This window comes from Oryzias latipes, chromosome 2, assembly GCF_053564925.1.
Source record: "Oryzias latipes strain Hd-rR chromosome 2, Olatipes_Hd-rR_3.1".
In the NCBI taxonomy this organism is placed as follows: domain Eukaryota; kingdom Metazoa; phylum Chordata; class Actinopteri; order Beloniformes; family Adrianichthyidae; genus Oryzias; species Oryzias latipes.
Window position 1 is genome coordinate 33,067,117 of NC_136238.1, and position 12,893 is coordinate 33,080,009.

The 12,893-nt window shown below is 40.6% G+C and overlaps 1 protein-coding gene and 1 long non-coding RNA gene across 2 annotated transcripts in view; both read left to right on the forward strand.

The window, feature by feature from the left end:
* LOC144988226 (uncharacterized) overlaps positions 1 to 12,893 on the forward strand; it is a 237,683-nt gene that overhangs the window by 102,655 nt on the left and 122,135 nt on the right. The gene's annotated exons all lie outside the window — the stretch shown is intronic.
* Positions 1 to 12,893, forward strand: part of LOC144990535 (uncharacterized) — a 35,498-nt gene that overhangs the window by 19,450 nt on the left and 3,155 nt on the right. The gene's annotated exons all lie outside the window — the stretch shown is intronic.

Below are 12,893 nucleotides of genomic sequence, written 5' to 3' on the forward strand. Positions count from 1 at the left end.
ATATATATATATATATATATATATATATATATATATCCTCCATCATTTGAAAGACCGGTCCGTGAAAGTTTGTGTGACGTCATACCGGTCCGTGGCATGAAAAAGGTATGGGACCACTGCTGTAGAGGTTTTAAAGAAGAAGCTCAAGACCTACCTTTATTATTTGGCTTTGCATGACCTTGGTAATTGCTTTGTTCTTTTATTCTTTACCTCCAAATAACCATAAAGTCTAAATAAACTATCAGCTGTAACCTGTTCTAGAGTCACATTTAAACTCAAACTCTATTTGTATAGCACCTTTCATTTCAGTTAAAAACACAAAGCGCTTAACTTAACAGCAGATAAAATACTCATAAAATATGAAAATGATTTAAAACAGAAAACACAGGACAATCACACAAAGATAGGACCCCTCCCTCACCAGATTCCTCTCTCCACCCACCCATTTCCCCCAGTAGAACCCTGAACAGAAACAAAGAACTGCAGCTTAAAGAAGGTCTGGCTCGGTTCTGCTGTGAGGAAACGATATCATGAGGATCCCTTTATTCCAAGAACCAGCCGGACCACAGGGGTCATTACCACAGTGCCCACCCACACAGAGCAGCCTAGGGCCCACTTCAAAATTATTCAAAATTCTTATGTTCGAAATTATTAAAACATAAACTTAAATATCATGAATGTAATAATAATAAAAAATGCAGTATATAAAAAAATAATATTTTCCCTTATATAATTAAAAAATATATGGATATAAAGTAGGGAAATAGATTAATTATGCGGATAAAAATTATTCTTTTATTATCATCATGCAGTGCACAATGAAATTATTTCCGGCAGCTCTGTTAAGTAAATACCTAAAAATAAAGACTGGACAGTAAAATGAAATGAAATAAAAGGAAAATTGCACATAAATTTAAATTGCAGCCAGAGCATAGTCAACAGTGTAATGACAGGAGATTCTTCTTCTTTCTCTTTCGGCTTTTTCCCAATCAGGGGTCGCCACAGCGAACAAATCGCATGGTAAACTTGGCAATAGCCGCGGTTACATGGGCAGAATATCTTGATCGGATCAATGGTCGGGTTAAAATTCACCCGTGCACATGGGCACAGAAAACCTTTTTCCGATTAGAACAAACGTTCCCATGGCTCACGCTTTCGTTCGGAATGAATAATCTGGGCATGCGCACTGTGCAGTAGTGTAAAATCACCCGGATGCGGAACTAGATCCCGTTGTAAACAAACCGCTGCCACAGAGAGACAGCATGTGCTGCAGCTCCGTAATACGAGACGACCTTTCAAACGTGCTTTTATTAATGTCATGAATATTATGAAGCGCCTGTTCGCTCATCGTTATATTTAATCTGTGTGGTCAGTGCTGTTTTGTGAATGAAACAGCTGGAAGAAGGCTGAGGACAGGCTAACACGGGCTAACAACGTTAGCCTTGATGGACACGAGAATCCAGGACCGTGCGACAAACGCAGCAATCTGCATATTAGCGCACATAAATGTCTGGAAATAACAGCAGCCTTTATTTTGTCGGGACACAACTGGAAACACAAATCCACGTGAAACCCCGCGACATTTATTTCTGCTCTGATTTCTGCTCTGAAAAGTTCACACAGACCGCCCCAACCAAAGCCACTCTGAGCTAGCGGCCGGAGCTCAGTCTGTTCGAACACCGTTCCTCCTGAGTCCTGCAGCCGCTAACCCAGAGCGGCGGCGCGGCTCGCAGTCTGGATTCTCCCACACATAAAAAAACGCACACGTAACAAAGCATCCTCCCCCCTCGGACACAAAATTATTAATCCAGCTCCTCTGTTCACTCGGGTGCCAGTGGACCGAGTGAGAGTCGGGGGGTACGAAGCGCCCCTTCCCCGCATTCCCTTCGTAAGGGGTGTAAGAGAGGGGAGAGCCAGCGGGGCGAGAGCGGAGCGGCGCTTTTCACGGGGCGTCCGCAGAGCTGGACGGTCCTGTATGAGCTTTCTCACAGCCAAACACCGTCTATGCGTGACGTAAACCAGAGCAGTAGTGACACACGATCGGAATGACCGTTTACATGCTCCACGATCGGATAAACGATCGGTATAACCCACCTATCTCAATCGGAAAGAAATTCTGATCCGAATGAGTCTGATCGGGGCAGAGTATTCCGAACGGGGCGTTTACATGACACATTTTCTTTCCGATCAGACGTTCATTCCGATTACTTTTGCCCATGTAAACGCGGCTAATGTTTTACGCCGGATGCCCTTCCTGTCGCAACCGGGCTTGGGACCGGCACAAAGGTGGAGAAGGGAACAGGGAGCAGCCCAGATTCGAACCCTGGTTTCACGGACGGAAGGCGCCGCAAACCAGCACGAGCTAAACCGGCTCCCCAATGACAGGAGATTAGTGGGCAGAGACTGCACTGTGCCATCAAACCATGGTTTCTGGTTTGGGTACACTTTGATGAACTTTGTGGGCAGAACAGCATCTGTGCAAAACTTCTCATCGCTCAGGACTGATGTTGTTTGGGCCTCAAGGTCTGAGCCATCTTTAAACACCTCCTAGTCAGTGAGTTCAAAACAGTCCTGTAGTGCTGAAGAAGCTTCTTCAGTCAATACCTGAACTGTTTTGATGGTTGGTTTGGTCCTGCAGATCAGAGGTCTGTTTGTGGGGGTTAGCTCCACAGATGTGATCCGACATGCCCAGGTGAGGAGCTTCTGCAGGTGCTTGTATGCACCTGGAATATTGCAGTAGACTTGTTGTTGTCTCTGGTGGGAAAGTATATAAACTTCTGAAGTTTGGGGAGCACTGCTTTGACTTCACATGATTGAAGTCTCCTGCCACAATCACAGCTGCTTCTGAGTTCAAGTTCATCTGTCTGCTGATCAGACAGTAGCACTCCTCCAGCGCTAGCTTAGTGTTAGCTTAAGGTATTAGCGTCCCACTAGCTCCACCACGGTGTTGGTGTGTTTTTGTCCAGTGTTACGCCCCCTTACAAATCTAGGGGTGACTGGAGGCATAACATAAAAAAGTAAAGTTTTTGGCTACTAATTTAACTAACAAAATCACCAAACGAATGTCTCCGAACAAATATAAAAAATTTATTTTAAAATAAATAAACAACCAACAATAACTAAAAGTGAAGCAAAAAGGCTTCAGGGTGAACCAAGGCCAAAATAACAAACAAAACACCAACTAACTCAAACGTGTAATCTTACCTGTACAAAGGAAAATAAAGACAAACACTAACTTCCCTAGACTAACAAAAACAGGAGAAAACATGTACTAAAGAAAATGGCAGTTCATTATGAGGTGCCGTGTAGGACATAATTCAGAATTAGCATTCACAAACACATATGAAATCTCTCACACACACTAGTGAAATGCTTGTATACATACAACTGAAAATGTATTCATTCACATACACATGTGAAATCTCTCACATACACATGTGAAATCTCTCACATACACATGTGAAATCTCTCACATACACATGTGAAAATGCTCTCACATACACATGTGAAAATGCTCTTACACACACTACTGAAAATGCTCTTACACACACTACTGAAAATGCTCTCACATACACTACTGAAAATGCTCTCACATACACTACTGAAAATCCTCTCACATACACATGTGAAAATCCTCTCACATACACATGTGAAAATCCTCTCACATACACATGTGAAAATCCTCTCACATACACATGTGAAAATCCTCTTACATACACATGTGAAAATGCTCTCACATACACTATCCAAAATGCTCTCACATACACTACTGAAATTTTCGACAGAAACGGAAGGCATTTCAGTAGAAACGGAAGTTGGCTGATTATCGCGAGATAATCATTCGTCTGAATCATTCGAAAATGGCAGCCGGTTGCGCAAGGAAAACCACCGAAACGTGTAAGTATATTAAAAAATATCCAGTATCTGTTGTAAAATATATTTGTAAATACTTAAGATGATGTGTTTAATATGTTATATTCCTCAATCAACAACCTAGATTGTTTTGAAGCTCATCAATTTCAGTAATGCTAAAGCTAACGCTAACACAAATTAGCGCCGAAGGCTAAAAACAAACGATAGATATTACATCAAAAAGCAGTGACTTCTAACCGTAGTCACAAGTTATTAACACATGTTTTAAATGTGTTCATATATGTAGGGACAGACGAGGATGAGGAAAATCTGATCCATTTGCGGATGGAGAAAGATAGCCTGTTTGTTTTCAAGCTAGCTCGTGCCAGATGGGTAGAGACATATGATCAGATTTGACTTCATTTTAATAAACTGTTAATCGTTGTCGTACTGGGTTAAAGGTTTATGTCAAAGAGCCAGAAGAGAGAGGAGGAAAGGGCTAGAAGGGAGGAACAGCGACAGGAGAGTCTGTTAAGTTTACTTGAGTTGAAATTATTGTTCTAAATGTAATGCAGCCATTGTTTTTCCAATTTGTTTAATAAATGTATGAACAAAAATGAATAATTTACATGTATTATTTAAATCTGAGCTATTTTTAACAATCTTAAAAGGATTTTCATATAAATATCAGATGTACATATTTAGAATTTCGTTTTATATGTTAATATTTATTTTTATACATGTTAACAATAATCCTGGTCTTCTAGATTCATGTGTGTCACAGTTGGAGCTGAAAGGAAAGCAAAGATTTGTCCTTGCAGACAGACGTGACTCTGCTCGTCCTGCATGTTCCTGGTGTTGTCCTGCAGTGGCTCAACATCTGTGGCTAAGCAGTCGCCTTTGCTGATGCACAGAATGTGCAGAATTGAACTGCAGGCAATGATTTTCATTGCAAAGGTTGGTTTTACTTCCAGTGCCCCCAGAAATATTGCTCTCCTCCTCATCTTTATCATGCCAAATGCTCTCTTCACAACAGAGCGTGTTCTGGAGTGGTTCTGGTTGTAACTGCCTCAATGGCATTCCTCATGGGTTCCCTGTAGGGTGTCAGCAGCATGATGGGATGTGCAATGCAGGGATACCCACCATCACCCAAAAGGATCCTTCAGGTGGGTTTGTTTGATTTACATAAATCGGGCTTTTACGTAGAACCCGTGAATCATGGATTGATCCTGGATTCCCAACAAAAATATCTATAAATTTGGCATTAGAGTCACATACAGCGTGCATTTTAATGGAATAAAAAAGCTTCCTGTTAAAATAACAAGCTGCATTTTCTTTTAGGGCCTTTATTCTTATGTGGCAGCCATCAATGCTCCTTGTGACCCTTTGGAAGGAGAAAGACCAAGCGAGCTGCTAAAATCCAGAGGCGACTTATGGTAGTACATTCCCACTGGGAAGCTGGGTGACCCTGCTCATCAGCTGGAGGATGCGGTCTGCCGTCCTGTGGACAACATCGCTCACGGTGGACCGTGTCATGTCAAAGACTCTGGCTACCACACTGTAAGATGTGCCACACGCCAGCCAGAAAAGAAACACCAGGACCTCAGTCTCCTGTGACCCCCCAGAGTGTGAGGAACCCGAAGCTGATGCTTCAGGACCATCGACCCAGATGCTCGATGGTCCTGCGGGTCAACCGAAAATCCAGTCTTGTGTCGGACTGACCGTCAGCGTAAAGGGCCAGGACAGACACCTTTATGTTGGTAAAGCAGTAGAGACGTGGAAGACCCTGGAAAATGCAACATTAATTATTTCATTGAGGAAATTAAATCACATTTTTTAATGTTTCTATTTATTTTGATGTCTTACATTTTAGATTATGAAGTATTTATTAATTCTGGAAAATCTCGTGGTTTTTATTTGGCTGGGTTTTTGGATTTTCATTTAAACTTTTAAAAATGAAAGTTTTTGTTTTGTTTTTGTTTAAAACAAGTGATATGGTTTGACTCTGAATAAAAAATTCTAAACTTTGAACTCACAAGTGTTTCATGTAATTGGACTACACAACTCACTTGAAAAAGAATGTTAAACTCTTACCCAGCAGACTGTGTAACCTTGAGCATGATTAGTAACAAAGTTTAAGTTAAAGTTTAAGTTTAACTAAAAAAAAAGCTTTAAGTTTAACTCACAAGTTATTCTGTCTGGTCAGGGCATCCAGAGGAAATCTTCTGAGATGTCTGCTTGTCCTTGCCGTCCTGTGATGCTGCATATCTGCTCGTTTTCAGTTTGATCTCACGAAAAACGGTTGAATTATTGCCAGGAACACGGACAGATTCATTTTCAAAGCCATTTTCAGTAAGGTGTAAGAAAACTACAGGAAAAAATGCCTCCTTGCAAGAGCCCGTTAATCGTTCAGCGGCACAAAAACAAAATAAATATTGGCATGAAAAAATAACTTGGGGGTTTATTTATGAACAAATACATTGAATTAACACCAAAGTGTTTGTAATTTAATTATTTATAAATCAGTCACGTTTTCCATGATCAGAACACAGCAGATTCATAAATAGTCTTTGTAAAATGTTCATATTTATTATGTTTTTACTCTGACAAATAAGTGTCATTCTCCGCGTTAAATAGGAGTAGTTCGCCTCCAGACCAGGTGGTGGCGGTAATGCGCCACTTTGTTTCCGTGTCAAGCGCGTTATGAACAACACCCAAAAGAAAAAAGTACTGAGCACGGGTGTCTGAGTTGCTTTTAAATTCAGAGAACTATATATAGTTCTGCACTATATAGGGTTTTAGTAGTTAGGGATCAGGGCAGGAATTCGGACACAGGTTCATTTCCACTGAAATGCCTTCAGTCGACCAACTTCGTTTCTAACAATAAAGTAAAAAATGTGTATGTGAGAGCATTTTCAGTAGTGTGTGTGAGAGCATTTCACATGTGCGTGTGAGAGATTTCACATGTGTATGTGAATGAATACATTTTCAGTTGTATGTATACAAGCATTTCACTAGTGTGTGTGAGAGATTTCACATGTGTTTATGAATGCTAATTCTGAATAATGTCCTACACGGCACCTCATAGTTCATCCCTACAGCTTCACTTAAATAACTATAAACCAAAAGACTAATCAGAGTGGGCAGGAAATCACAAACTACGAAAAGCTAATACAAAATACTTAACCACAACACTAAAGTGCAACACACAACTAAACAGGTGGTGAAATCAAGACAAAATGGAGAAGAGGGCCAAGCTGCAGTGGAGACTGTTGCTGCAGGGCTCCCTTCTCATGGTCTGTCTTCTTGTGATTTTATTGGCGGGAGGCACTAACGTGAAGGTGCATTACCGCCACTTACTGTGTTGGAGTGTGGGTCAGAGTGGGGATTACCTAACCAAATGTAACTTTAAAATAAATAAATAAATAAATAAATTAAACTAAATTCTCCTCAATAACCTAGTTATTTTCAAAAAACCTATAATTGCACAATTTAAATTCTCCTCCCCTCCCAAAAGCTTCTTTAAAGTCATTTGCTCACCCTCTATCATCCGTACCCTACTTTCTAATTGTCGTCTTTCCTCCCTATACAGTTCACACTGCCTTATAACATGCTTCACCGACTCTTCCCCTTTCCCGCACTCACACAAACCAGTTGGATGTTTCCCTATCAGATGCAATGTACTATTTAAACCAGTGTGTCCCATCCTCAACCGTGATATTATGTAATGATCTCTGGTGTTTACTCTGACATTCATACCTCTCCCTACTTTGTCCTGAATACTAAATAGATGTCGACCTTTCCTCTCCCTTTCCCATTGTGTCTGCCATTCTTCCATAATACGCCTCCTAACAATTGCCCTAAATTCTGTCCTACCTAATGGAATTTCCATCTCTATTCCCCGTTTCAATGCCCTTTTTGCCAGGAAGTCAGCCATTTCATTTCCCTCCACCCCCCTATGTGCTGGTACCCGTATGAATCTGTTTATTTTCAAGTTTGCCAACCTGAACAACATCTCATAAATTTCATATAATATATCTGATCTGCTCTCACAATAGTATGACTTCAGAGACATCAAAGCTGACAATGAATCTGAACAAATTATACCATCCCCAATTCTGTTCTGTTCTAGCCAGTGTAAACTATATGACATTGCCAACATTTCAACTGCAAAAACTGAAAGATCCTTTGACGTCTTAACTCCAACAGATTTGTCCAATGTAGGGATACAGAAAGAAAAACCAGTTGTCATTGTTTCTGGGTCTTTAGATCCATCTGTATATATGGGTATAAATGAAGCATGGACTGCGTCTAATCTGTTTGCTGTTATCTCATCCCAGTTTCCCTTCCCTTTTCTATCCTCCATTGTTCTATGGAGATACAAATCCACTTGCGCAGTTGGAAAAATCCAGAAAGGAGTGGTCGGGTACAAAAACGTCTTAACTAGGGTTTTGCCATGAATATTTGCTTTTCTCGCTAACCTAGCTAATTTCCAAGCAGCACTTTCATTTGTCCCATTATCACTTTCCCAACAAGGATCAATAGCCCTCCTAACCATGTTCTCTACACCTACACAACCCTGTATTTTCACCCAATAGTTAAGCATCAGCTGTTTAATTCTTAGTTTCAATGGTAGATCCCCCATTTCAACTTGTAATGACACAGCAGGAGTTGTTCTCATGGTCTGGAGGTCCATGTGGTGCTTTTAAGGATGCCTCCACCAGCTCTGGACCAATGAGAGGCCACCCCCTTTCCAACACACCTGAAAATAATCAGACAAAAACAGACACACAAAGTTGCACAAAAACACAGAAGTCCCACGCTGATACAGAAATAATACACAAAACACAGAACTAAACAAAACCAAATAAAACCAAATACGGCCACAGCCGTAACATCCAGCCAGGTTTCTGTCATGATGGCCACACAGCTGTCCATCCTCCCGGAGACAATCCGTAAAGGAAACTCGTCTAGTTTGTTGGCAAGTGATCTTACGTTAGCTAGGAAAAGACTAGAGAGAGCTGGTCGATGTGGTTTAGCATGTAGCCTAGCGCATGCTGCGCTTCTCTTCCCTCGCTTTTGTTTGCGGTCTCTTCTCCATCTCCTTGGCCACAGGGGGGAGGATGGCGCGAAAGCTGTGACAGTCCGTTGGATCTAAGGTTGGATGAAGTCTGGTTTAGGGGATGCATTAAATTTACAGATTCTACCAATGAGAAGTAATTTTGCACTGCCATGCAGAATAAACTTGCAGTAACTGTGGCATCAACAAAAACATGAAAAAAATAAAAGCCGAAGAGCGCTGAGCCGCTGCGTGTACACCCACTGCCATCTTGTTTGATAAGGTTTGTGTTTTCTGTGAAGACTGCTTCAGCGTACCGAACCATTCAGTGTTGCTTAAATTATAATTTTAATTTAATCCAGAAATAATTTTATTTGATACTTTGCCCTTTGATTTTTATAAATGACATCATTTCCAGGTTAGCATAATTCATTGCTGATCGTTGCTTGACTGTTTGTAATATTCACATTCAGCATCTTTTAGTTCAGTAGCGAATACTCTACTTCAGGGGTTGGGAACCTATGGCTCTTTTGATGGTCACATGTGGCTCACAGACAAATCTTTAATTATAAAATCTTTTTTTATTAGACCAGTCCTTCTCGGGCGCGATGCGATGCCAGAGGGGCGCGCAGTAGTAGCGGTGCTTGGAGGAAAAAAATCTGCACCAGCACTTTCAGTTTACCATTATCTATAATTTCACAGAGCTTGTACCAGCCGGAAACCTGTGAATTGCCGTCCCTGCAACTGCGCGCTCCCGTATCTGAGAAAGAGCGCGCAGTTGCATGGATGGGATTTGTGAGGAAGGAAGGGGCGGGGGATTGTGGGGAAATTGTCATAACTTAAAACACACAACATGTCACTCACTGCAGCGTGTGAGTGTGTTTTTGGCTCCACGTCTGCATGTGAACAAACTTTCTCACATCTAAAGAACATTCGGACCAACCAAAGATCACTTTTAACGGATGGAAGTCTCAACGCCTGCATGAAGCAGAAACTCACCACGTACATACCAGACTAGACCATCAGCAAAACCACATTGTTTTAGATTCTGATCAAATTATAAGGGATGGGAATCACTGGGGACCTCACGATATGATGTGATTTGCGATACATTGCTCACGATAACGATACTGGTTTCTCAGATCGTAGCAGCATTTCCGCCTTCAGCGATCATCGGGAGCTTCGCGCTCCGCTATGCGAAGGCAGCTGGCGGTCCAAAGAAAAAAAGCTTGTCCGCAGACATGCTGCTATGTAGTCCTGAGAAGCTCTGTAAACTCATCAGAAGTTCCCAACCAACTCATAGCCGTCTTCTCTGCAGCTAACAGAAAGCTCCACTGCTCCTGGTGTGTGTGTCTCTCAGCAGCCGGACACACAGAGAAAGCAGTGACATCATCGCCCCGCCTCCCCGCTGGAAATGCTCAGTGTTAATTAGTTTTGCTACAGATTTTGCACGGTAGATATGAAAATGCAAATGCAATCCCCTCTTTGCATTTTCGTTTTAATTATGACACAGAATAAGCGGTTTTAAGTATAAAATGAAAAAGCATTTTGAAATATTGCTTTTTCATTTTAATTTTGAGTCATTTGATGCAGCTTCATTTTGAAAATTAAAAAGCATTTCTATTAATCCATTTTAATTGTCAAATTAGAGATTTCTAAATGAATTTTGCTAAGCATTTACCAGATAACTTTTTGAAAATGAAATGTCAAATACCATTTTTATTATCATTTTAATTAAGTGACAGAATAAGCTGTATTGAGGAAGGAAATGAAAAAGCATTTTGGTGGATTGCTTTTTCATTTTAATTTTGAGTCAAGAAGTGCAGCTTCATTTTGAAAAAGAAAAAGCATTTCTGATTTTGAATTTTCTTTTCATTTATGCTACACAATTGCTTCCATACCACTCCGGTTCAGAGCAGTCTCTGAATATCTGGAAACTTAGCCTCTTAAATTATAAAAAAGCTCTGCGTAGAGCTAGAAGCCAGTACTATTCAACCTTAATATCAGAGAATGGAAATAATCCAAGATTTCTTTTTAGCACTATTGCTAAATTAACTCGCAGTCAGAGCTCAGTAGAACCACATGTTCCTGTTTCTCTCAGCTCTGATGATTTTCTTACATTTTTCGATAGTAAAATCTCAAATATTAGACATAAGTTAAATCAAGTTATTCCTACTATCAGCCCAGAACAGGCTGAAGCGGTAGAAATGGAGGCATCCATAGAAACCTCTGTAACATTAGACTGCTTCACTGCTGTGGATCAAGCGGAAATAACATCAATTATTACGTCCTCCAAATCCTCAACGTGTCTTTTAGACCCAATTCCCACTAGACTTTTTAAAGAAACTTTTCCCCTAATTAATGATCCCATATTAACAATGATAAATGCCTCTCTGGAAACGGGTTACGTGCCACAGTTTTTTAAATATACAGTTTTTAAACCTCTTCTGAAAAAGCCCAGTTTGGATCCTAGCATCTTGGCCAACTATAGACAAATATCAAACCTGCCCTTTATTTCTAAAATCCTAGAAAGAGTTGTAGTTAAGCAGCTTTACTGCCACCTACAGGACAACAGCCACTTTGAAGACTTTCAGTCGGGGTTTAGACCTCACCACAGTACGGAAACTGCACTAGTTAGAGTCTCTAATGACTTGTTATTGGCCTCAGAAAAGGGACTACTTTCTATTCTGGTCCTGTTGGACCTCAGTGCAGCCTTTGACACTATCGACCACAGTATTTTACTCCATAGATTAGAGCAGGACATAGGGATCAGAGGATCTGCCCTCCAGGGGTTTAAATCCTATTTATCCGATAGGTATCAGTTCGTCAATGTAAATGGACATTCCTCTCAGTGCACTCGAGTTAACTATGGAGTCTGTTTGGTGCAGTGTGATTCATGTACTCTCCCTCTTTCCCAATCCCCTCCGGATGAGTGCTTCCAGACTCCAGTTAGCTCATCTGTGCTCCTTTACCTGGCCATGTACCTCGTCTCTGCTCCTGCTCCTACACCTGGCTGTAGATCCTGTCTCCGGCTAGACTTGCGGCCTTAGATGTCCCCCAACTTTTTATGAAGCTTTGTCTGCTGGATTTTAAATATGTAGTTGTAGAGTTAGATAAGTTATTTTTTTCTGCCAGCCAGCAGGACCACCGGAATAGGACAAACACCCTTCCTCCACTAAGTGTTTGAAGGACAAACACTTAAAAACTGAACTGTGACAAATAACTACGTCTGCATAATGCAACTGCACATGTAAATAACAGTTATTCCTACCAACTACCTTACCTACAACTAGTGTACCTCCCAGTACACTACCTGTAAATGCACAATGTTGGCTCATGTTGCTTTAAACAACCTGCACCTTATTTTCACACATTTATTGTTTTCACATTTTATTATTTATCATTACTTAGAGATTAGGCCTGTTTCTTCGTTGTGCATCTGCACTTTACTGTTGTTTATGTCTACGCACGGGACAGTGAGAAACGTAATTTCGATTCCTTTGTATGTCAAGCACATGTGAAGAAATTGACAAATAAACCTGACTTTGACTTTGACTTGAATGAGACACACTCATTCTTTGTTTTTTCTTACACTGAAGAATATTTTGTTGTGGAAATCAGACAATGTTGACTGTTCCCTTTCTATATTTTAACTTGCCAAAATAAAGGCACTAGGAATTTGCTTTGGTAAATACAACTTATGTATGAAATACATTTGCAGTGCTTAACATTGTGATCATTAAATAAACTGAATTTGACCATTTTATCACAATGGATAATTACAATGAAATTCAGGTAGAGGTTTTTAAAAGTCATATTTAAAAAAACAGAAAAAGAATGTTTCTTTAAAATATCAGGATACTTGTCGTTTTGCGGGGCGCGCATCGGGATACATCGCGTATTGCCAGACTCTTGCCAAGACAGTCCCCTAGATTTAATGTTTTTCTATTTTACTTTTTCAATTCCGAATGGATGGGTGTGG